Source organism: Cynocephalus volans, chromosome X, assembly GCF_027409185.1.
Source record: "Cynocephalus volans isolate mCynVol1 chromosome X, mCynVol1.pri, whole genome shotgun sequence".
NCBI lineage: Eukaryota > Metazoa > Chordata > Mammalia > Dermoptera > Cynocephalidae > Cynocephalus > Cynocephalus volans.
Genome location: NC_084478.1, coordinates 150,278,803 through 150,303,465, shown reverse-complemented (window position 1 = coordinate 150,303,465; position 24,663 = coordinate 150,278,803). Strand labels below are relative to the sequence as shown.

Sequence of the window (24,663 nt, the reverse complement as noted above, 5' to 3'; positions counted from 1 at the left end):
CCGTATCGGTCTAGACCTCTCTGTCCCTGTGTCTCTACTGCTGGTCCCCACAGTGGGCTGGGACAGGCAGGGTGGGGATCAGAACCTGCATCTCCAGGGCCCTGGTCTGGTGGCTTTCTGGAACAGGTGCTGGGTCAGGTGAGTTGAATGGACCTGATCAAGTTCAGCCTTAGCCTCTGTCAATCTCTTCCTTTCCAGTTTGGGCAGAAACGCCCCCCAAGCCCGGTCTGGCACGGGGGTGGCCCCAGGTGCTTGCGTGGGAGTAGGTGGGGACTGAAGACCAGGCCCCCCAGGCTGGGCCACCCGCCGCAAGGAGCACAGGCTCCCGCAGACGCCTGGGAAACCACAGACACTGAGAGATGGAAGTCGAGAGCTCATGCCACCTGAGTCACTATAAATCTCTATTTTCAGCTACGCAGCCCCAGGAAGTTACCCTCTCATAAGTCTTACAAACTTTTTCTATTGCTACCTTTTATGTTTGCTCATTCCAGTTGGATGTGGAAGAGATCGCATATTTGGTTTTTAATTCCTCCACAGCACTTCACATGGTACGTTTTGTGTAGTACAAATGACATCATTATTTTTTGAGTGAATAGTGAACATTTAAAACAGAAGCTATGTTTTCCTTAACTTAAAGAGGTCCCATGACAGGCCATTTTATTCCTTCTTAGGAATCATGGTACCGGAACTGTGAGTGAAAATAAATGGGGCATTACCTCCTAAAAAGTGATGGTATTTTATGGTTTGGGACTGCCAGTCTTTTTCTGTCTTTGTTCCATCTTGACCAGAACTGTTCCTCAAACCATTTTTCAGAGTTAAGTATAAAACTATTGCATCTCCCGTAATATTAGTCTTTCACTCAAATCTGACATTTAGAAATTTCTTAAGTGGGTGTTTTTATCTCCATGTATTTACTATAACATTTTAATTTGAAATAAATAACAAGCCTATGTATGAAAAGTTGTGCCTTTTGAAATGTAATTTTACCTGTTTAGAACGTGACATGAAAGCGGCTTATAACTGAAGTGGACTTTTTGTTTTAGGCTCTCAAGGACTTGGATGGGAATGATGAAAGTCTCCTTATTGACGAACAAAGTGAACTTAACAAAGACATGGCCGTGTTGCAGCAAAACATTATGATGGGAACTGTAAGTAGTGACTCTTTAATATTAGGGACTAAGGGTGGGTGTGAGCACTGGAACACTTTGTGGAGTTGCGTATGAGAATTATGTAAATGTCATTTTCTGAAACAGCATCAGCAAGAAATGGCAATTATTGAAATATCTCTTCAATCTCTGTTATTCGGAAGACTCTGAGGAAGGAATTTGAACCTCAGTTATATGACAGAAGTATAACATTAGCTACACTAAACTCCATTACAGTGGCTTAGAAATTCTAGTATAATTCAGTATATCTTGCTTATCATTAGTTTCTTCGTTCAATGCAAGACCACATTGTTGTTAACCAGCGAGTGTACCCTCAAAAGTTACGTGAATACCAAAGTTGCATATATCAGGCTTCCAGCCCTTCGATAGTAATGGTGACCTTTTTCTCCCTAAACCTGCCAGTTAACTTTTAGCAAGAATGATGGGCCGACCTCATGGCTCACTCGGGAGAGTGCGGCGCTGGGAGTGCAGTGGCGTTCCCACCACGGGTTCGGATCCTATATAGGGATGGCCGGTGTGCTCACTGGCTGAGCGCGGTGTGGGTGACACCAAGCCAAGGGTTGCGATCCCCTTACCGGTCACAAAAAAAAAAAAAAAAAGAAAAAGATAGATGACTTAATTTTAGGTTTGGCCTCAGTGGATCGCTATCAGTCCCAAGAGGTAGAAAGCACAAGCATGGAAGGTTAAATTGTTCTTTCTTAAGGAAAATATAAGAGAAGACAAAATGAATTTTATCTGCTCAAACTTGTTTATTACGAACCAGGTTACAGAGCCAATTTCAATGAAAATTTGATTTCAAAAGAAAACCTATTCTATGGCCGTCAAAATGATTAATAGAAACTTCTGTTTGTACTTTTGAAGCAAATTAAAGTGCTAAATATTATCGAGACAACTGAACGAGATAAATAAATACCAGTGCTGAGCCATGGGTTTGTGAATATGTCATTTTCACAGAGACACGAAAATGTCATTTAATTAGTTTTGGTCCACTATATATGACACCTGCTCTTAGCATTGATTTAGGAATTTTACTAATGTATATGTATAATGAATTATTTGTGGTCTATGTATTTTACATCTATTTTTAAAGGTAAATTGTCGAGAGTGCTTTGCTTTCTACGTATAATATTCAGTAGTATGTGGAAGTGTCAATGCACATGCATCTAAAACCTTGAATCGATAATTCTCATACATTTCCTTTTGTAATGTGCACTTTATACATTTAACAATATGCATAGTCTTCATTTTATTTAATAACTATGAAATTGTTTGAGAATATATTTCGAACAACTTAGTAAAATGTCTTCTTTTATTGAGTTACTGAAGTTGCTTTCACGAACCATTCAAAATAAAACAGTCCCACTTGGAGAAGAGCCGGGGTCCTGGGGCCTGGGATCTGCCTGCTGTTTCTCACCCTCTCTTCAACTTCTACCCACTTATTGCTGGGGCTGCCCGAGTGCCACGGTGACCCAACCAGGCACTGCCCCATGTCATGTCACCGGGCTCTGTGCATCCCAGGGGCTCCCATAGACCATCACGGCCCCTGCCCCTCACTTCTCAAAATGTTAACCTGGCCCCTGTGTCCCCTCATCCCCACCTCCATCCCAGCCCAGGCTGGCCTAGCCGTCAATTGCCCACAGCAGAAGCGAGACTCAGCTGCAACATCCAGAGAACTTTACTGACAAGAAAAATCTGCTGAACCACTGAGGAGAAGGGGACGACATCACAGAGAGGACATCCCAACAGCCACGAGAGGTCATGGGACCCGGGGACCCCTCCTCCTGGGGTTCCTGACCAGGTGCCACATCTGCTGCCCACACTGTGGCCCTAACACCTTCTCCCTTCCTTAGGGCTCCCCGATCTGCCTCTGGCCAGGACGGTGGACTCTGGCAATGTCCACTCACTTGAGGGAACCTGCTCCTGGTTTGACCCTCTGGGCCAGGGTCCTGCCTTATGGCCTGCACAGGACAGTCAGAGGACACTGGAGAAGATGGCAGGCAACACGCCAAGGAGCCGAGGAAACTGAGGCATGAGTAAGAACAGGGTGGACATCAGAGCTCGGAGACTCCGGGAGGAAATGCTCAGTTAAGGTCACAAACATCCCCACAAGAACAAGCAGCCAGTGGCCTAAATCTTCACTGAGAAAGCGGAGGTGGAGCTGGCGACACTGGACAAGAGCGAGCCGAGCCTTGGCTCCTGGCCTGGAAGCTCACAGCACGTGCCCAGGCCCAGAGGTGGCTGACCCGGTAGGCCAGGTCACGCCCCGGGTAGACACGAGCCTCACGGGTTTGCACAGACACGATGGCAGTGGGGGGTGGGGAATGGGAGCCCTTGCTTGACATGGGAGTCACCTCGGGGCCAACACAGATAAGGGTGGGCTTCACAGAACAGGGTACAGCCTGACCCAGGACTGGGAATGGGGGACCCCTCTTGGAAGACCCCGGCAGCTCCACCATTGAAATGGCCTCCTTCCCCCTAATGTTTCCCAGTCCAGTGCAGGTGGCCGCCGTCTTCAGGTCCCTCATCGAGGCCTTGGCCGGACACTCACGGATGCCTCCAGGCCAGCTGACCGAGGTGGCGGGGTGTGGGGCAGGGCTCGGCATTGGCGGGTGCTCAGCTGTGGTCCACCATGCCAGTCCCAGGTTCTCCTTGCCTTCTCTCTCCTGTGGCTCTGCACAAACACAACAGAACGAGACAACACCCCCACTCCTCCCTCCTCCTCCTCCTCCTGCTCCCCCTCCTCCTCCTGCTCCTACTGCTCCTCGTCTTCCTCCAGCTCCTTCTCCCCTTGCTGCTCCCCCTCCTCCTCCTGCTCCTCCTGCTTTGGAACAAAAACTTTCTTGCACACCCACTCTGGCCTAAGCCAGCTGTGGGGACACTGGCCCAAGGGATACCCAGCACCCCTGCTTGGGGGTCTTTGGTCTTTTTGCCCACTGAGCCCTGTCAGGCCACAGGGGGAGAAAACTGCCTCTCAGCTCGCATGGGGCTCCCAGGTCCTTTTTGTCCCCTGCCCTCAGCTCAATGGTGATTTGTTCCTGGGGCTCCCCTAGAGCAGTGCAGTTGATCCTCTAGACAGGCTGGATCCTGCGGGCTCTCCTCTGAGATGTTACTTCTCAGCTTTGCAGCTCTTCCTCACCAGCACTGATTCCTTCTGGCTGGGGCAGACCCTGGGCAGTCTCTTCCAGGCCCCACACGGCCTGGGGGCTGGTGAGCTTCTTTAGCTCAGAGCACACAGGGTGGGCGTCAGGGGTTGGACAAATGACTGGGCTTGTGCCTGGGCCAGAGCCCTCAGCTGTACATTCTTGAGCCTGTACTTTCCTGGTGTCCACACCCGAGGCTTGGGCGCCCCATGTGCGGGGTGCAGCAGCTCCCCACTTGCATCTCTGGCACCTCGTCAGGGCCGTCAGTGAGTCACATGGGGTTTGGTCTTGGTTGGTGGAGTCCCTTCCAGCTGGTGGAGAAGGACGGGGCACAGCGTGGACCTGGCTGCCCTGCCTCTCTGACCCACTCAAGTCAACTGTTGTTTTCCTGGGCTGCCCCTTCCCCTTGATAAAATGTCTCTGCTGCCTGCTTGGAGAAGCGGTGCCTGGATCGTCTGAGCCTATGCATCGTAGGACTCGGGGTGGCTCATGGCCCCAGTCCCCATCTCGTTTCCCAATGCTGCTGTCTCCTGCTACAACCTGTGTCCTCCCCAGTGATGGAGGTTTGTCTTCAGCCACGGCACACGCTGCCTGGCCATGGCCTTCTTCCCCAGTGCTGTGGCAGCACAGCAGTCGGCTGCGCTTCAGTGATGGGAGAGCCCCTTCCTGTAGGGTCTGGCTGCTGCTCTCGCCAAAAGACTGAATGCATGGGGACCTGAGCTGCGGGGACTGCCTGCCCAAGGCCCCCGCTACTGCCTGCCTACCCGAGGCCTTCCTGTCTCTTCCTACAGGACTCTGCTTCTCCTTCATCACAGCCAGGGTGGCCTCCCTCTCCTCTTCATCTCGAATGACTTTCATTAACTCCATAAATGTGGGGTGACAGTCTCGCTGATCAAGGAGCTTGAGCTTGTGCCGGAGGGTGGTGGACTTGCAGGCCCGAGCTAGAAAATGTTTCAGGCGAATCATGTAGGCTCTAAGGGGCTCTGCTCCACGGCTTTCTGTAGCAGGGTCTCTAAGCGTAGCAAGTAAGCAGAGACTCTCTCCGGTCTTCTGAATGGTCTGAAGAAACCTAAACTGAGAGCTTCCAAAGTCCTCTTTATCCCCAAACATCTGCTTCAGAGCATCCAGGCACTGCTCCACAGTGATAGAGTCATTGTGGGCCCAGAGCACCTGCATGATGGACAGGGCAGAGCCGCGTAAACTCTCCAGCAGACGCCACCTCTTCTCCACCTCAGACACTTGCCACATCTGCATCATGTCAGTGACCTGCTCCAGCCACACTTCAAAGGTCTTTTCGCCTGGGCCTGGGAAAGCACTTCCTGAAAACACTTTCTGTTTTTGGTACCACGTGCTATCTTCCAGAGGCTGCAAAACTGCTGGTCAGAATTGGCTTGAGCCCTCTAGCTCCATGTCCTCAGTGGACAAGGTGCCATAGGCCAGGGTTTTGGCCACATCTACCACTCTCCGGCCCTCATCTTTCAGGAAGTACTTAGGTCAATTGATAAATTGTTCATCTGGGTTCCGGGGTTTTACCAGCACTTCCCAGGTGCCCTCATTTCCTGGTATCTGACTAGGGATTGTAGCAAAATTGACAGTCAGCCAACTCGATGAGGACAGCCTTGGCATTGTCTTCCCTTAGGAACATTCTGCCCAGCACCCTGTACGCACACAGGGGCTTGAAGCCTGCCTTCATGGTCTCTTTAATTTCAGCCTCACTACACTCCACGGGGATGCCCATGATCAGCAGGGCCCTCCTGGGGTCTAGGCCCATGCCCTTGCACCAGTCCTCTATCAGTGTCTCCGCCATGGCTCTCACTGCCTACGGACTGATCTAATACTAGGGCACTAATCAGCTCAGAGCTTTACTAGGAATCAAATAATTCTGAGCCCATGCCAAGGAGGCAGGCAGAAGTGCCCCAGGTTTCCACAGCCTGTAATGCAAAGGGGTGAGAGCATTGTTAACACCCACTCCCCACCTCCACCCAGAGCACCTCCTCTGCCTGCACCTCCCCATGCAGGGATTTAGTTCCTGATTCCCAGGGCTCCTGCAGTTATTTTGTGGAGAGCAGAGTGTGGAGGGTCTCCCTAAGAAAATCTCTTCCACCTCAGCCCTCCTAGCTGAACTCCATTTTTTGTGGGTTCCTCCTTGAAATCTCTGGGCTGTGCATGCCTGTGGTGAAAAGGCCAGTGTCAGGAGGCAGGGCCTGATGCCTGGGGACACTCACAAAGCCCTCGAGGAAGGAGAGGGCAGGAAAATGCCCCCCACCCCGTGTGGCTCTGCTGCCCCACAATAGCTGGCTCCCTCCTTGCCGGGGCAAAGGCTGGCAGAAGGAGCTGCAGAGCTCTCCTCTTTCTCAGAAAATGCCTGACAGATGAGAGAGATGGCTGGAGCTCTGTACAGTGCAATGAGAGGGGCGGGTATGGAGCGCGTGTGACGAGCTGCAGTGTTGCCATAGATGCCGAGAACAGTGTGGACCATGGGTTTCCATTGCAGGAGGATGTCTGCAGTAGTGTTACGGCCCTCAAGGAGCAACAGGTGATGTCACCGGCTTCCACCCAATGAAGCATCTTAGCCACAAGGGGGTGAGTGAGGGAAGGGGTGGTGTGGGGTAAGGTTGGCAGCAAGGGTGAGTGCTGAAAAACAAGAGCTTGTGCTTTCAAATTCGTGGAAGCTGGTATCAGGAGCAGAAAAGGGACCCAGAAAGGGTCTCCTCTGCTACACTGCAGGAAACAGACAACTCTTGCTGTAGGTGTGGCCCTGCCCTGCATTCTGTGAGCCCTGGCAGGCAGCCCCTCCGCTCCTGCTCTTTGCCAGGGTTACACAGGCCCCTCCCAACACAGCCCACCTCCCAGCTGCTCACCCTGCTGAGTAGGTCCCACCAGCAGTTCAGATGCTGCTGCGATTCCGATTCCACTAGCACTCAGCACTCCCTCTGCTCTCTAGCTCTGTCCAGTCAGGCAGATCCAGAGGTGATGGGTCCCGCTCAACTGGATCTATCCAAAGCAAGACAGATGTATGTTGGTTCTGGTCCACGTCTCCCGCTCAGGTTGTGTCAATCCTGAGTCTCCAGAGGTGTACACAACGACCCTGGTGCAGGGATACAAGAAACTACCCAACTGGGGGCTGCTGCTTAGGCAGAAAAGATCCAGGGGTAATGTTGCTGTTCCAACCCCAGTACAAACCCCACAAATTCTTAAAACCCACCCCTCCTCCCCAAATCCAACCCTTCCCAAGCTCCATCCCTGCTCAAAGCCCTGCACCCACCCAAGCCTAACCTTTATCCCCAAGCTCCCCACTGACATTTCCCTGTGCTCCCCACTCCCACCCTGTTACCTACAGCCCTCTGTGCCCCTCACTTGTACACATACAGCCCCCACCTTATTCCCCCGCCCCATGCTTGGACAGGGATACATCAGTCAGTGGAAGTAGGAGGGGGTGGGGGGAGGGGAAGGGCTACAGCCACTTTCCCTCAAGAGCAAGGGTCAGAGACACTTGTCCTGACCCCTGGGCAGGGTCAAGTTTGGATTAGGTGATCCTGAATTTCCCAGGCTGGTTGTGATGACTGGAAATGGCAGGGAGGCCGCACGCTGCTGGTGGGATTCAACTTCCAGGGAAAACTTACGGCTACTGGCCCCTAGGAAGGTAGCAAGGGTCATTGGGGGATCCCCTGTTATCTGGGTTGCCTTTGTGCCCGGGGCCCAGCTCCATACCTGCTGGAGATGGCTCCAGGCCAGATCGCCTGTGCAGGGCAGCCACCACGCCTATGTCACTGCTGCCGCCACAGTGCAGACTGGACCACGAAGCCGTGGTAGGAAGAGGAAGTCTGGTGACAATCCCGCCAAGGGAGCTGCACACCTGCTGCTCGAACCTGCACCCTGGCTGCAGTGCACCCCTCCCCCACACTCTCCCCCAAAGGGGGGCCTCCCTGCCCCCTGATCCTGCCCCACGTGTGCATGGGATACAGAGAATTCTAACGGGGCTGGGAGTTGCTTACATTGCAACAGTAGGTCTGAGTCCAGCCGCTTACTGTCTGATGGAAACCACCAGGCCCGCCACGTGTCACACCAGAGGCAGCAGCCATTGCTGCTCCAGTAACACGTGTCTCTCCCTCATTGGACGGAACATGTGGTGGGACAGTCACCAGACTCTCTTCTTATTTATACATATATTCCAAGGTGCCAGCCCAGGACCAGGTGCAAAGTATAGGCCCAGTGGGTGCTTACTGACTGACACTCAGGGTTCCTATTTATTTTTTATTGGGCTGCGTTTGAGGGGAAAAGAGCAAAAACACAGTTGCTTCCTGCATTTCACACGGGCATGAAATTCTTCAGTGGCCCCGGGGCCTGGGACTCGAGGGTGTGGGCGCAGGGAGAGCCCGGCGGACCTATGAAGAGACGTCCCAGAGGAGTTGGAGTCACCTGGGGTCTGGGATCCCTGCTGGGTGGGCCAGGACAGGGGTAGGGTGGCAGTGGGTCAGCGTACGTGCAGTCGGGTGGGAGGGGACCTTCTGCGTCTGCCCCTCCTGCCCTGCTGGTCGCCTCTCAGGGAGGGACACCCGGTCCCTGGAGAACTTTAGAAGGCGTCTGGGCCAGTGAGTGGCCAGCGGCCTCGCCTGGCCATACAGGACCAGCGTAAAGGTTTCGCTTCCCATGGAGACGGCCGTTGTGGGGGGGGGGCGGATTGTGTCCCCCTCGGCCGGCCCTGCACCAGGCCCGCACGGGGACCCTTGGGCAGCAGGAGCAGCGCTGAGTTTCTTCGTGTCCAAGCGAATGGAGCCCATCAGAGGGACTGAAGCTCAGGGATGGGGTGGCGGGCGGGACGGGGGCTGGCGTCCTCTCCTCGTCACCTCCGGCTGCCAGCACAGACTCTAGGGCAGGACAGCCCCACGCCTGTGCAGCCCGGGACGTGCCCGCTGGCTGTCGTGTGGCTTGCCTGTCTCTGCAGCGTGGCTCTGCATTCCCGACGTCCAGGAGCAATCTGCAGCGCGGGAAGACAGCGCACCCTGGCGCCCGCTGGAGGGAAGCGCAGGGGAAGGAAGGCCACGTCCCCGGTGGAGGCTCAGGCGATGGCAGCCCTTGATGATGAGCACCAAGGGAAAGACGACCGCCGGGCCCCCGAAGAAGGGTCCCGCCCCATGGCGCCGTCTCTCTGATCTCTTTGCAGGTGGAGCACGTGGGCGCCACCGCTCCCCAGGCTCACTACTTCGGATTCTACCTGTTCCAAACGCTAAACTGCCTATGTTTGTAAAGCCTTTTCCTGGCCTGCAGGGTTTCCCTGTCATGTTCCCACCCTGTAGCAGTTGGAGAGTTCCAGACGCTCAGACGTAGGCATTCCTTCTTCTGAAATGTGTCATGAGTAGGACCTGGTTCACTGTGACTCGAAGCCAGAAAGGCTTGCAGAAACGTCTCTAGAAAACCTTTCTGGGCGATGGCCTAACTTCCTCTCACCTGCACATGATGATTCCCTGTACTGTATAGGTCTGTTCCAAAAGCCTTTGTAGTCCAAAGGCCTTAGAAATTCCATGGTGAGGGTATTTCTCCATGAGAAATGACCAAAATCGCATACATCTGGTAAAACTGTTTTTCATCTTTATTTTAATGCAGGACATGATGCAGGAAGTGATGAGCGTGGGCACAAAAGGCCTTTTGCAGAAGATGAGCAAGATGAGGGGTAATGTGTTTAAAGTAATTTTGCTTGCTGATAAAGTCCTGGACTAGAGTCAACCTTGGCTCATGTAGCAGTTATTGTATGTAAAACATTCAGCATGTTTCTTCCAAAGCAAGCTTGGTATGTTAGGCACACTTAATTTAAATGCTGATGTAATTTCTTGACAGGAATGAACGACAAAATAGGTGGGAAAGATTAGAACGTCTCTTTTATGAGATTTTTGTAGTTAAGGAAGATTGTTTTAAACCCTGTAACCTATAACAGGAAATTTTATTCAGTGAACTGTGTTACTGTCATGTAATTCCTTATTCTTACATACAAGATCTTACATGACTATCTGGCATGACTTGGCTTTACAGATTTCCTTTTTCACCCTTTTTAACTGTTGATGTGAACAGCATGGTACTCACACTGGTGAGGTAGGATTGATGCTTTTATTGTGTACATGTGTGCATCCAATGGCCTATGTTGTAGTTTGAGAATATCGGATGGATTTATGTCAGTTCCACTTGGTGTCACAGAGTATGTGATCAGTTTTTAAAATCAATTTTCTATTTTCTCATTTAAGTTATTTTCTATGACATTCCTATTCTTTTTATTTATTTTTGGAGTGGGTGCGTTGCAGATTGGAACCTCTAAAATAACTCCTTTTTGTCATAATTATATTATACATGCTGCCTTAGAGAATGAAAGAAAACATTGCTAGCATGTGAGAAATGTGATCAGATCCAAGAACTTTTAAATTTGAAATGATTGGTGAGATATTGGTTACATTAACTTTGTTAGGGGACAACTAATAACAAAGCATCAGATTCAATTTTTGACTGCTGTACATGAATAATTCATGTAAGCAAATATGTTTTGAAAGCTTTGTGCTATGTAGTGGTGACAATGTCCTGCACTTATGGCTGGTGTCATAAATTGGTTATTATTCGTGGCAAACTGGATGTATAAAGTATTCGTATGATACAGCAGCTCCTTAATGATTTCTGGAAAATAACTGTTGATGGTAGATTCTTGACATAGACTACGACGCTTAGCAAAGCCTTCTTTAAAATATTAAAAATTTTACAAAACACAACTCCTTTGCTGAAAATGACATATAAAAACCTGCATGAAAGGTCCTAGGAAGTGTTCTTGCATAAATTTATTTTCTTAAATCATGCATGCACTTTGTCTTTTTGTCAAATATATTTGGAAACTTTAGCGGCTAAATTACAATAACACTTTTCTTATTTACTCATGAAGTATCTTTATGTCTTTGGGGCATTTTGGGAATTGAATCATTTTGTGAGTTTTATATAATACATTACAACAATAATCCATCCTAATGTGTCCTTCAATTGGAGGACATTTTATAAATCTGTTAATAACTGGTCTTTATAAAGGTTTTCTCAGATAAATTAAGGGCTGTTTTGGGTAACCTTTTTATAAGTTTTGGAAAATAGAAATATTTGTTCCTCAGCTCTTTTTGACATCCTAAATTTAAATAAAAAGTGGTGTGCAGGTTTAAAATTTTGAAATGAGGTACTAGTCAGTATATACTTTTACTTTGAAAAAGGAAGCAAATAAGCTTGACTATTGAAATGATGCCTATTTGTTAATGCTCACTATCTTTCCAAAACTGCTGAACGAATATTAGCCATATTAACTTTAAAATGTGGGGAAAAAACTAATTTTCAAATAAATATTCAAATATAAAAATTTTCAAATAACTTTCAAAATAAATTTTAATGAGTATATATTTTCAATGTAGCAGATATTAAAAAGGTTTTTCATGCAAAGAGAAAAAAAGTATCATAAGGAATACAAATGCTTCCATCAAAACCATTCAGCAAAATACTGAGCATGGTTGGAAAACTCAGCAAGAGCAAAGGTAAGGCTGTTGGGTTTTACTGTTTAAAATTTTATTTTATTATTTTTTTCCTTTTCCGTTTGGGCACCAGTGACCTTGGTGTTATAACACCACATAGTCTAACCAACTGAACTAAATGACTAGCAGGCTGTTGGTTTTTGAGAGCCAGACCCTTTGGATTATTTCCCACTATTCACTAGAACAAACTTCTTTTAAAAATACTGTGAGCATGTATTTGCCAGTAACACAATTGAAAAATATATTTCACTTGATTTTTTTTCTGAGGAAATAATTCCTTCAGTTTTATTACCTCACACCATAATTGAACAGAGATGTATTTCCTAGAGGTCAATAAACATGACCTTTTGCCATTTCAACTTACAGTTGAGTTTCCTTAACACAATGAAATGTGTATTCATTCCATGAATGTGCCTGCTGAATTAAAGTTAAATGTCTTAAACCATTCGTTCTGCAATAGTCAACTGTATTCCCTTACATAGAAAAAGGCTTATCTTACATTGTAAAAAAATTGTTAGTTGAACTGAATTGGATTCACTATTCTTTTCTACAGAATCCTTCCCATGACATACTAGGGAAAATGAAGTATTCCTGTTTGGAAGTCTTAGATGATAAATGGGTATAATGTCCTCATTGAATCTATTTATACTACCATAACCAAGATGTAATTCAGAGAGAGAAAATGCAAAATTAAAAAAAAAATTTTCTTTTGGATAAATGTGTTAGTCCATTTCTGTTGCTTATAACAATATACTTGGAATTGGGTGATTTATAAAGAAAATGGTGTTTATTGCTTACATTTTCTAAGGCTGGGAAGTCCAAAGTCCATCTAGTGGTTGTGACAATGACCCAGGGGTCTCAAATTACAAGATGGTGGACGCAGAGAGAGCAAAGCGAGCAAGAGAGACAGACTCTCTTCTTTTAAAGCCCTCAGAACCACACCCAGACCACCATTGTTAATCCCTTTACTTCTGCACAGTCCTACAATCTAATGACCTCTTCAAGTCTCCACCTATAAGTTACCATAATAGGATTTCCCACCCTCTTAACAGTTACAGTGGGGGCTAAGTTTCTAATACATAGAACATGGGGGACACAATTCAAGCTCCAGTGAGTTTTGGGGGGACATAATTCAATCCACTGCATTCCATCGTTGGCCTCCCCAAACTCATGTCCTTTTCATATGTAAATACATTCATTTCATCCCCACAGTATTGTTTCAACTCAAAAGTCCAAAGATCAAAGTCCCACATGTGAAATCAATATAAGTTATCTACTTCCAAGGTACAATGGTGGGACAAACATAGGATACATATTATCATTCCAAAAGGGAGAAGTAGGCAAAAAAAAAGGTATAACAAGACCCAAACAAGTCCGAAACCAAGCAGGCAGACATTAAATCTCAAAGCTGGCAAATCATGTACTTCGACTCCATGTTCCACCTCCTCTGCATGCTGGTGTGGGGGTTGGGTCCCCAAGTCCTCAGGGATCTCCACTCCTATGGCTTTCCTGGTCTCAGTTGATGCTTTAGCTCTCCCAGGCTGGCTTGGCACACTGGGTACTCCACAGGTCTGGGGTCCCAATGGCAGTCCTGCTCTCACAGCTCCACTGGACATGGCACTGTTGGGGTTTCTCTGCTGCAACTCTGATCCCACATTTCTGCCCAGCATTGCTCTAGAGAAGGCTGTCTGCAGTGACTCTGCCCATGTGACAGATCTCTTACTGGGCCTCCAGACTTTTCCATACGTCCTTTGAAGTCAGGGTGAAGGCTCCCAAGCCTCCGCAGCTCTGGCATTCTGTGAGCCTGTAGACCTAATGCCATGTGGACGGCTTCCAGCTTGTATGTTCCAGAGCTGCGAGTCCATCCATGCCTGGGGACAATTTAGCCAAGGCTGGAGCAGAGGAGGTGAAGGAAGCAGCTTCCCGAGGTGGCCCCAGGAAGCAAGCCCATGAAGGGCACTTCAGGCCTGTTCCCTAAGACCATTCTCTCTCCCTAGCCCTTGGGCCTGAAAAGGAAGTGTTGGCCCCAGAGGCTTCTGCAATGCCTTTGGGGCCTTTTCCCCTTCTCTTGATAGTCCCATTCTTTTGTATTAATCTTCTTAGTACCACTGAATATTTGTTCTGAAAATGTTCTCTGCTTCTTGACCACATGGGCAGGGTGCAAATTTTCCAAATCTTTACACTCTATTCCCTTTTAAATTCTGGCTTTATGTCATGCCCTTGCCACCGTAACTCAGCATAGGCTGTTGAAAGTAGCCACGCAGCTTCCTTAATGCTTTGCTGCTTAGAAATCTCTCCCACTAAATACTCTTGTTCACACCTCTTAAGTTCCAACTTCTACAAAGTCCTAGGGCATGGACACAATGAAGCCATGTTCCTTACCAGTTCATAGCAAGGTTGATCTTTGCCCCAGTTTCCAATAATTCCTTTCTCATTTACATCTGAGATTTCCTTAGAAAGGTATTTACCATCCATATTTCCGTAAGCATTCTGCTCACCACCATTTAACTGGTGTCTAAAACATTCGAAACTTTCCCTGGTTTTCTTGTCTTCTAAACTTCCACCAGCAGCGGGGCTCTTTCTAGCCCAAAATCTCCTCAAAATTCCTCTAGCCTCTCCTCAACATGCATTCCAAAGCCGTTTCCGCATTTCCAAGTATTTGTTATAAGCAACACCCCATTTATTTGGTGCCAATTTTCTGTATTATTCCATTCCCATTGCTTGTAACAAAGTACCTGAAACAGGCTGATTTAAAAAGAAAAACGATATTTATTGCTTACAATTTCTGAGACTGGGAAGTCCAAAGTCCATCTGGCAGTGGTGACAGCGACCCACAGGTCTCACATTGCAAGGTGGTGGAAGCAGAGAGAGCAGAGCAAGCAAGAGAGACATACCCTCTTCTTTGAAAGCCCTCAGAACCACAACCTGACCACCTTCTCTAATCCATTTTCTACTGCACGGTCCTACAAACTAATCACCTCTTCAATTCTCCTCCTTTCAATTACTATAGTAGGATTTCCCACCCTCTTAACAGTCACAGAGGGGGCTAAGTTTATATTACATGGAATTTGGGGGACAAAATTCAAGCTCCAGTGAGTGTTGGGGGACAAAATTCAACCCACTACAACAAAATATATTTTCCTAGGATTTTATAATACAATAAATGTTTCTTATTTTCAAGAGCTGCGGCATTTGTGAGAGCTTCTCTGTAAGGAGGTTAGGTACAAACATTCTTTGAATGAGAACACATCGTCTATTGTACTTTCCTATTTTCCTTCAGAGGCTTGCAGCTTGTCTTTTGATAGTTTGAATCTCAACAAATCAGTTTGTTTTGAATGTGGTTTACATTTTTCTCATTACAAAGTATCACAATGTTTATTATGTTTTAAAGGCAGAAGCTTTATCAGAAATATTCTGAGCGGTTTCTCACTTTTTCTCAGGAGTGGGATCTAGAAGAGCATAAAGTCAAGTAACAAGAGGAAAAACTAGCTGTGAGTATCAGTGTTAGTTTTATAATTATTTACTCTAGTATATCAAAGTCTCAGGTAGCAGCAGTTCATACCAACATTCAGGTGAGAAAATGGAGTGCATGAGCCCTGATGGACAAAGCTGGGTAGAAGATGTGGCGATGGGAGACGGGATGTCCTCTCTGGATTGCTTCTGTTTCCTTAGGGAGATGGTAAGGTCATCGGTTAGGAGTAAAGATAGGGAGGAGGTGTTGCCTTTCAGGACAGAGGAGAATGCATGGGATTGTCTGCTGAGAGCGGGCCAGTGAATGGACGGGGGAATACAAATGGCACGCAGCATTAGGGACCCAACTTAGGTTCGTGTCATAAGGAACAGGCATTTAAGGGAGACCAGTTGGCATGGTTGTCGCAGAGCAGCTGGAGAGTTGGGTTTTCCAGGATTGGAGTGTAGCCAAGCTCTTTGTCGGGGAGTGGGGGATGGGGGATAATGAAGCAAGGTACATATGGAAGGACGGAGGTATAAGGATTGAGCATGAAATTTACATTGGGAGTGAGAAAAGTGAGGGCATGGGGGTGGGCATATTGGACAGTGAAAAGTGCTCCATTAATGGGTGTTATGTCCTGGTGTACTCCTGAGCTGTAGTACTGAAGTGAGTGACCTACAGAGACAGGGAGGTAGTGCCTGGATTTTGGGACAACTGGAGAAACAGTGGTCAAGAGCCTGCACTCTGAGGCCACAGTGTTTGGGATCCAACTGTGGTCCAAACAGGTGCTAGGTGTAAAACCATGGGCAAATTATTTATCTCTGTGCCACAGCTTCCTATGTATGAAAGGGGACATACTAAGAGGACCTACGTGACAGAGTTGTTTTGACCATTAAATGAGGTCCCGTATAATAAGGTTATTACAGATGGTTTGGAACGGTATCTGACACATGGCTCTTATGGAAGACTTTATTGTTATTAATGTTATGTAGATGTTGCAGTTATTGAGAATGACAAAATCTAGGTTGTGACTATGTAAGTGAGTGACTAATGTTGGGGATATGTCAAAGTCATTGGTGGTGGAACAGGAAGATAAGCATTATTGGAAGAACTATGTGTGTGGCTTTTGAAACCATTAAGAACAAAGACATACACTTTGAATTATGCTCAGAGAGAAAATTTCTAATACAATGAATGGCAGATATGTTTATTATATAGTTTGGAATATTATTGGTGAACACAATTATAGAAACTAGGCCATAGGATTTATTAAAAGACAACATATTAAAACGTTTATTTCAAAACTATTGTTTTTGAATTTAATATAGAATTATTTTTCACTAAATTGTAAATTTTATTGCAATTGTTATTCCAACTTTTTTCTTTTACATTTACAGAGTATATTTCGACAGCAACAAAAGGCTTTAGAACAATCTAGCATTGTTCAGAGCCAGAGAATGAAAGCATTTAAAGAGTTATATGAGCAATTCTTAAAGGTCTGTCTTTTTGGAACCCAATATATTCTTACAAAACAGCACCTATATGGGGAAGTTGAAAGTACTGTATTTCGGTGGCTGGCCATTTCAGGAAGTCGAACCCGTGACCTTGGCGGTATAAGACCATGCTCTAACCGACTTAGCTAACATGTCTCCACCTTCTTTCCCAACTTTTGTTAAAAACATGTTGATTATGTTTTTTAAAATTTTTAAGCATTTTCATTTTGTTATCATTGGTCCCATTGTAACATAATTGCTAATTATATATTTTTTTCAGGATTCATTAGTGCTTGTGGGTGTTATTCCAAACAGGAAATGGGAAATGGGCAATTTTACTTAGAAACATACCCGTCCAGCAAGACATTGATACTTTCTTAGCAGTTTAATTATGGTTGTTTGTTCCACAATCAGATTTTTAGAGGAGTAGTGATAGATAAAAGTTGGAAGTCTCTACATCATTTCCAGACATCATTTGTCTTTCTAGTGCCACTGATTCTTAAATAAAAAGATTTTGGTTATACTTAATGAGTATTTTGATTCCTTCATGGTAATCTTCTGAGTATTTAATGGTGTATTTGCTTGTAGCATTACTGAAGTGGCTACAAATTGCTTTGTATGCCAACTTATCATCATAAGACAGGGCCAAGCTTTATAACAGAATGAAAAAGCCAGTGGAGAATTAACAGTTTGTGAATTGAGAAGTATCTACTGTCAGATTTGCACCTTAGCAAACTGTCCTCAGTGACATTGACCTCTTCTTCATGCAGGTATATACTTATTAGGATTTGATGGAATCCTGTACATTCTCCCCCCCCCCTTTTTGATAGAGTGTTTTTAAAACCATCTTATTCAAATTCATTTTAAAATTTCAGTCTTCTAATGTAATTAGGATGTTCAAAAATACTAGTATAAATGTAATAATTCTTTAAATCCTTTTGGAATAATTCATATATTTAGAATAATTCACATATTTAGAATCCTTCAAATATTTGGAATAATTCATACATAATTCAACAGTTTCCTTCTCAGTGTTAGTGCTAGGGTTTAGAATGTCAAGGACCTGGTGGAGAATCATGGAAATCTTGCTGGTGAACAAAGTGAGCTTAGAAAAGAAATGGCCGTGTTCAAATTCAACCGATGATGAAAACTGTAAGTAGTGTGGGTTTGAAGTTGAAAACTAAGGACTGACTTAGGCACTGAAGTAATGTATTTGCTGAGGTGAGTACAATACTTACCTAAATATTAAACAAACACTTCACGTCTCTTTTCATGTAACAGCAGCAGGAAGACACGGCTAGTGTCTGAAAGTCTCTTCAGTCCCTGTTGTTCTCATGAAACTTTAAAGAATGAAGTGGAACCTAAGTCATACAATACTGTCATAAGATTAGCTACGTGAAACTACTGTGGCTTCAAAGTTCTAGTTTAAATTATGACATCTTCTTTGTTTGCGTGTCTGTTAAGTGTCACGTCTCCTTTCTGTTAAAACTCAGATAACCGAAACGGTTGTGTGAGTAGCAGCCACTCCAGAGTTGCATGTATCAGGCTTCCAGTCCTTAGGTAGTCATGGTAACTTTTTCTACCTACCACTGTCAATTAACTGTTAGCACGAAAGCTCATTTAACTTTAGGTTTGTCCTCGGTGGATGTGCATTAGTCCCAAATGTCAGAAAGCACAGTGTGGAAGTTACATTTTTCTTCCCTAAGAAAAAAAAAAAAAGAAGGCTAAATCTATTTTGTGTAGCTAGTTTTGTTGAAACTTATTAAGATCCATAACCCAATTCTAATGGAAATAAGATTTCAAAGAAAGTGTGTTCTAAAGACATACAAAACTTATTAAAAGCAAAATGTCTCTGCCATGAATAAGTTAAACAGTTCAACATCATTAAGACAGCTGAATAAGAAATATAAGTAACAGTTGTGCCATTTAATTGATTTTGGCCCAAGATTAAATGACATCCACCTTTAACATCGATTAAATCTATCTCATTAACATATACATGCAGTCAGTTACTTATCCTTTAAATAATTCTCACCTTTCTATAGAGATAAGTGACCACAAAGTTTTTTCTCTTCAGGTGCAATATCCAGTGCTTGGAAAATTGATTGCATGTTCATCTAAAGATGAGAATAATTAATTTCTTATACCTTGTCTAGTCTAATATGATTGCTTTTCATATAATGACAAAGAAAGTCTTCAATGAGAAACATTTCATTTAATAAAGATGAAATTGCTTCAGAATCTGGTTGAAATAAAGTGCGTTCTGCCAAGCTGCTAAAATTACTTTCGGGAATCATTCCAAACATAAAATGCTCTCATTCGAAGGAGAGGCGTGTCTTTCTCGTATTTTTCTGCATGTTAAAAGTTTTAATTCTAGCCCCTTAACTCATGTTTCACTTCATTTTGAGGTTTTACAGATCTTTAGAAACAAGTGCATTGACATTCTTTTTTTCTAATTGTGATACATTGGAGTATATTGACTGGAGCTTTTACCTCGTCAAATTCTCTGCACTCTGCCTCCAGCAATTAATTAGTCACTTACAGACCAGGTTTACCTCCACTACAACATACCGGGATGCCCAGACACCCAGGACACTAAGGAATGAGGGGTAAGGACACAGGCAGATGTGCTAAAACAACTGAGAAAATGGGAGGGGATGACAAAAACACCAGGTTGAGGGTGAGGACAGCTCTTCCACAAGGAGAAGGGAAGAATTAAATAAATGGGAAGAAAGAAAGAAGGAAGGAAGGAAAGAAGGAAAGATCATAACAACAAACTACACTTTCAGAAGGAGAGCACGGCACTGTGGGTAGGAGGGTGGCAAAGGGGGACTGGGAGAGGGTAAGCAAGAAATGGATGAATGGACACTAAAAAGGATGACATATTGTAATGATTTATCCTGATTTGATCATCACACATTGTACACAGGTATTGATATTCACCTCTGTACCTCAAATATGTTTATAATCAATTATAGGTCAATAAGGAAAGAGTTCATGTAAAATAGAACTAAAACATAACAAGAATCCTTCCGTGAACTTTTTGAAGACCCCTCATATATCTAATCCTCTCAACAATTTTGCTAATTTGATGGGGTTATCCTCATGTGTGGAAAAGGACTCTGAGAACCTGGGAGGAGACGCAATCTCCTCCAGACCACCTACTGTCAGGGCCCGAGTTTGTCTAACTCTGAAGCCGGACTCATTCCCCAGTACGTCTTATGGTCAAATAACCAGGGAAGAGCTAAGAGGTTTTTTGGGGGTTTGGGTATGTGGGATAAGGAAATTAGGAGTGTTTGTTTGAAACTTGTCAAGGCTTCACAGGAGTTAGAGGTTTGTACAAAGATTCTCATGGATTCATCCCCCCCCCATGCGTGTGTTAATTCTTTAAAGTAAATCACCTAAAACATATATGCGTTATTCATTTCATATATATTAAATAATACTACTTAAACGTATATGACATGTAATATTACATATCACACATGCACACACGTGCACACACACAGACACATATACACCGTTGCTTCTGTTTCCCTTTCTGTGGGGAAGCCAGCCTCATACAGCTGAGCACGTTTATTGACTGATCTCCAGAGCCTTCAGCCGGTCATTCGAAGCATGAAAACAGAAAATCGAGGGGAGCTATGTGAACAGTTGGAAAATAAGTTGAAATGGACAACCTTCTGGGTAGTAGCCAAGAAATGAACGGACTTCAGGGTACGGCAGAGTCTAAGCTGCTCTGGGTGGGTTGGGAGGTGCAAGAAGGCACACACCTCCCTGGGCGAGGTCTTGCAGAAGCGCTGGGCGGCTGCGAAGGGAAGGCTCAAGGCTAGAAGAGGAGTTGGAAGAGTCCGATCTCAAGTTGGGAACCAGCCGAGGTTTCTCAGCCAGGCACCACGTGCAGCCACCTTCTAGCAGAGATCTGATGCCACCCGGCAGAAGACTGGCGTCTCGGACGCCTGGCTCCCACCGGGTGCCCAGGATGCCCGGGAGAAGCTTTTGCAGGAAGCCGCCTGGTTGCGGATCAAAGGGCAAGTGCGGGATGGCAGAGAGATGTTGAAATCCTACAGGCAGCAGAGCACAGTGTCCCAGAAGCCCCGCCAGCTGCCCGAAGCTCTGGGGAAGATCAGCTGGAAGAGGAGTTCCCCTTCTCCCTTCATGAGCCACCCATTGGGGCAGTGAGCCCTGGGTGAAGACAGAGGCCCTAGAAAGCCACCCGCTGCCAGGGCACGGTGGTACTGCTGCAGCCTGCCGCTGGGGGGGGGGGCGAGCCTGCAGGGGGCGTGGTTCAGCAGGCCCCACCTCCCGCACGCACCACCAATCAGCGAGCCGGCTGTTACCGCGCAGGCGCTAGCCCACAGGCCCTCAGAGCCGCCTAGCCAGCGGGCGGTTGTGGAATCCCCTGAGGCGTCCGGTCGCCTGAGGGTTCCTCAGGTAAGGCACACACTGGCAGGTTGGCGAGGCCCCTCGGCCCAGGGGCATGAGGGCGTGGGCATGAGGAGGTCCCGGTGGACATCTGAGGAAATGTCCTGGCTTGGGTGTCGGTCCCCTGGGGTCTGCGACCGGGGCCCGGCAGGCGAGGGCGCTGGGACTGTGGGGGCGGGCCACGTGCCAGCTGTCTGGCGGGGAAGAGACCGTCCGGGTCTGCGCCTCCTGCCTGCCGGCCGACCATAAAGAAGGACACTCGGTCCCCTGAGGGTCTCCAAGTGCGTCTTAGCTGGTGACCAGGTAGCGGCCTTGCTTGGCTTTCCACGACCTGGCCGGGGGGTTCGCTTCCCGAGGAGACGGCCGGGAGGTGGTCATTTGAATGTGGCTACTTGTATTGAGGATCATGGCTTATCATGTGGAATGCGACGAGTCTAATTTCTTTTATTCCTGTGGAGGGGGGAGGGAAGCAAAACTGAGTGCTATTCAAGATTCTTCCGTGTGTAATGGGTACACTTACCCCTTAACTACAAAACAACCTCACTCTCCACGTAGGCATGACCGCTATGCATAAAATTAACGAACAAAATAAGAGAAAAATGGAAGGCATTCATTCACACCCAGTTATTCCACCCATGCACTGCGATCCTATGAAACCTAAGACTTTCTAAGAAAAATGTGTGAAACTTGCTGCGGAGTGAATCTGGCAAAGGAAAGGTGCAAGAAGAGGCAAGAAGGTTTTTTATTGATTTAAAATACTTTTGTTTTTTCAAAATTGTGCCTTTATTACAATAAAGGGATCTGCCAGGTCATCCGTTTATGGAAATACGTGTCTTGAGGAAGGTTTGCTATCACAAACCCAGTAGGTGCACAGAAGATCCAATACACATCTGGTCATGGTAGAGGGGGCATCACGTGAAGATGAGAGAATTCCTGCCTCTGGGAAACAGTATGGGGGTCATGTCGAGATAGGGGCACCACTTTGAGACAACTTGCTGAGGATTGTGTTCTTTAGTTTTCGCGTAAGATGTAAATAAAGCCCTCACTAGGGAAAGCAGGCAACAGAAGTTCCCAAGTGACAGCGCTTCCAAGGTAATCCTTCCCAAAATCACGGTTGTTGACTGGAGAAGTCAATGCTCATTGTTATCTTGTTCTTTCACTCCTCTGCTAAGGAACAGATGCAACAGAAGAAATGGGATGGTCCAAAGGAGTACGCTACTCTCTTTGGAAACACTACTTCTTGATCATCTGAATTTGACTTTGACGTTACAGATTGTGGAGTCTCAATGTAGAAAGTATTTCTCTTTTATTGTCAATTGGGTATTCTCCCTCTGCAGGCAATGTTTGCTTTGATGTTGGACTAAAATACTGGATGCATTTTCACGTTACAAACTTATTCTGCTGCTATAGAGATTTTATTGTTCTCACATGTTCCTGGGGGGTAAGAGAAGTTTAATATTTGATTATCGCTGTCTACGTGTATTTATGTATCTCTATGCATCTATCTATCTGTTTATCTCTATGCCTCTATCACCTGTTTATCATCTCCCTATCTTTATCTATCTCTACCTCCGTTGTTAGCTATATCAGTCTAGCTGTTCATCTGTCAGTCTAATTTACCATTCTGTATGCCTCACAACCATCAATTTTTGAAACGAGTTTATTTGTATAAGTCTACCTCTGTATCCATGTATCTTAGTCCCTACCTCTAGTCTATCTGTCTCCTTCTATTCATTCCTTATCATTCCGTACATCTACCTACCCCCTTCTATCTATTGCATGTTATCCATCTTTTTCGATCTCTATATCCATCTGTCTTTATGTATCTCCATCGACCTATGTGTCGATTTCTGTCTCTCTGCCTCTATGTATCTATGTATCTAACTGTACCATCCACCTTTCTACCATACATCTATTTACCCGTCTGCCTGCCTGAGTTACCTAGCTGTCTCTTCAGAGGGAGGGATTAGTGACATATGCCCGTTAGGACAAAACCAAAACGTAAATAATCTGGAAGACTATATGCAGACCCTTGATAGAAGGTCTTCAGGCCATGGCCCATAGCATTTGGTGAGAGGAACATGTAATGTTTTGACTTAACACACTTGCCTTCTGATTGTGTCTGTTAAGGAAGCATCAGCTTTGGAATCAGAAAAATCACTGGGACTGCCTTTCCGTATCTGTTGAAAGTGTTCTCTGAAAAGTTTTCTCACTGGAAAAGACCAGCCAAATGTGAGTAATGAATAATATCCACGTGGGCTGTACAAGTATTAAGGTGTTGTAACTGTCTTATAGAGATATATTTGTTGCATATGGTGTAAAGGGATTCAGAGAACTATATCTATAAATATATATCTGTATGCATAAAATTCCTGTAGCACATGGACTCACGTGATTGGAACAAGAGTTCCTGGGTGATTGGATTACTGATGCTTACTATGCTCATTGTTTGGTAATTTTAAAGATCATTTTAGATTTTTCCGTGTGTGCTTTCAAAACGAGGAACTAAACGGAGTGCAAAGTAGCATTCCTACTGGAAGCAAGTACGGGGGGGACGGGTTCAGACATTGAGCTGGATTGTAGGCTTCCACGCCAGGCATCTTGGGTTTCTAACATCTGCGTGTATGGGGCCGTGAGCGTGCGTGAGCGTGTGGGAGAAAGAGTGCGTGCTTGTGTTTTGGGGTGTGGGTGGTCACGCTTGAAGGTGCTCTATCACACCTGTTTTCTGAGAGGGGCTAGCAGGTCCAGCTGAGGGGAGACCGAAGCGGTCGAGTCACCTTTTATTCCTTCCTCCTGTAGTTGTGTGTCCTCAGGTGAACCCTGGGCTTGAGAGCCCAGCACCCTTGAGTGAGCACCCTCGTTCAGGGAAGACTGTGTGCTGATTGTCGTGTCTCAGGTACGTGTATCTCATCATCGTGACACCTTTCCTGTTACGTCGACCAGTGTGCGTGAACAAAGACATACATACACGCATTTATTAAGGAGAGAAGTTTCGCATCACAGAACATAGAATGTGAAGTCAATACTTCACTAGGTAAAGTGCAGAAAGCAGTCATGACACTAATTTGGATGACATATAGAGAAAACTAGGACATATGAACGGAGTATTGGCGGTGGAAAGATAGGAAGAGTAGGACGGATAGAACAATTGCAGCTTCTGCAGAACACATTCCTGTAATGTCAGAAATTCCATGAGAGTTTGGAAATATCAGGAAAATTTTGGCGTAACGAGACTCTTGGAAATGACGTAGCAGAATGGGCACTAACTAGGAAATATATCCAATTATGCTCTCATGTTAGCAACTATAGTGTAACACAGTACGTGCTTGCACGTGCACAGGGATGCATAGGTAGTGCGTTGGAAGCACGTACACCATCGTCCTCATAGTGAGCATCTGTAAGGTGCCAGCCACTCTACACATCTTTCTATGCATGTCATGTTCTCGC

General features: G+C 45.9%; 1 pseudogene; it reads right to left on the bottom strand.

Moving 5' to 3' along the window:
- Positions 1 to 4,767: 4,767 nt before the first annotated feature.
- On the bottom strand, positions 4,768 to 6,113 carry LOC134368476 (paraneoplastic antigen-like protein 5; annotated as a pseudogene).
- Positions 6,114 to 24,663: the final 18,550 nt, after the last annotated feature.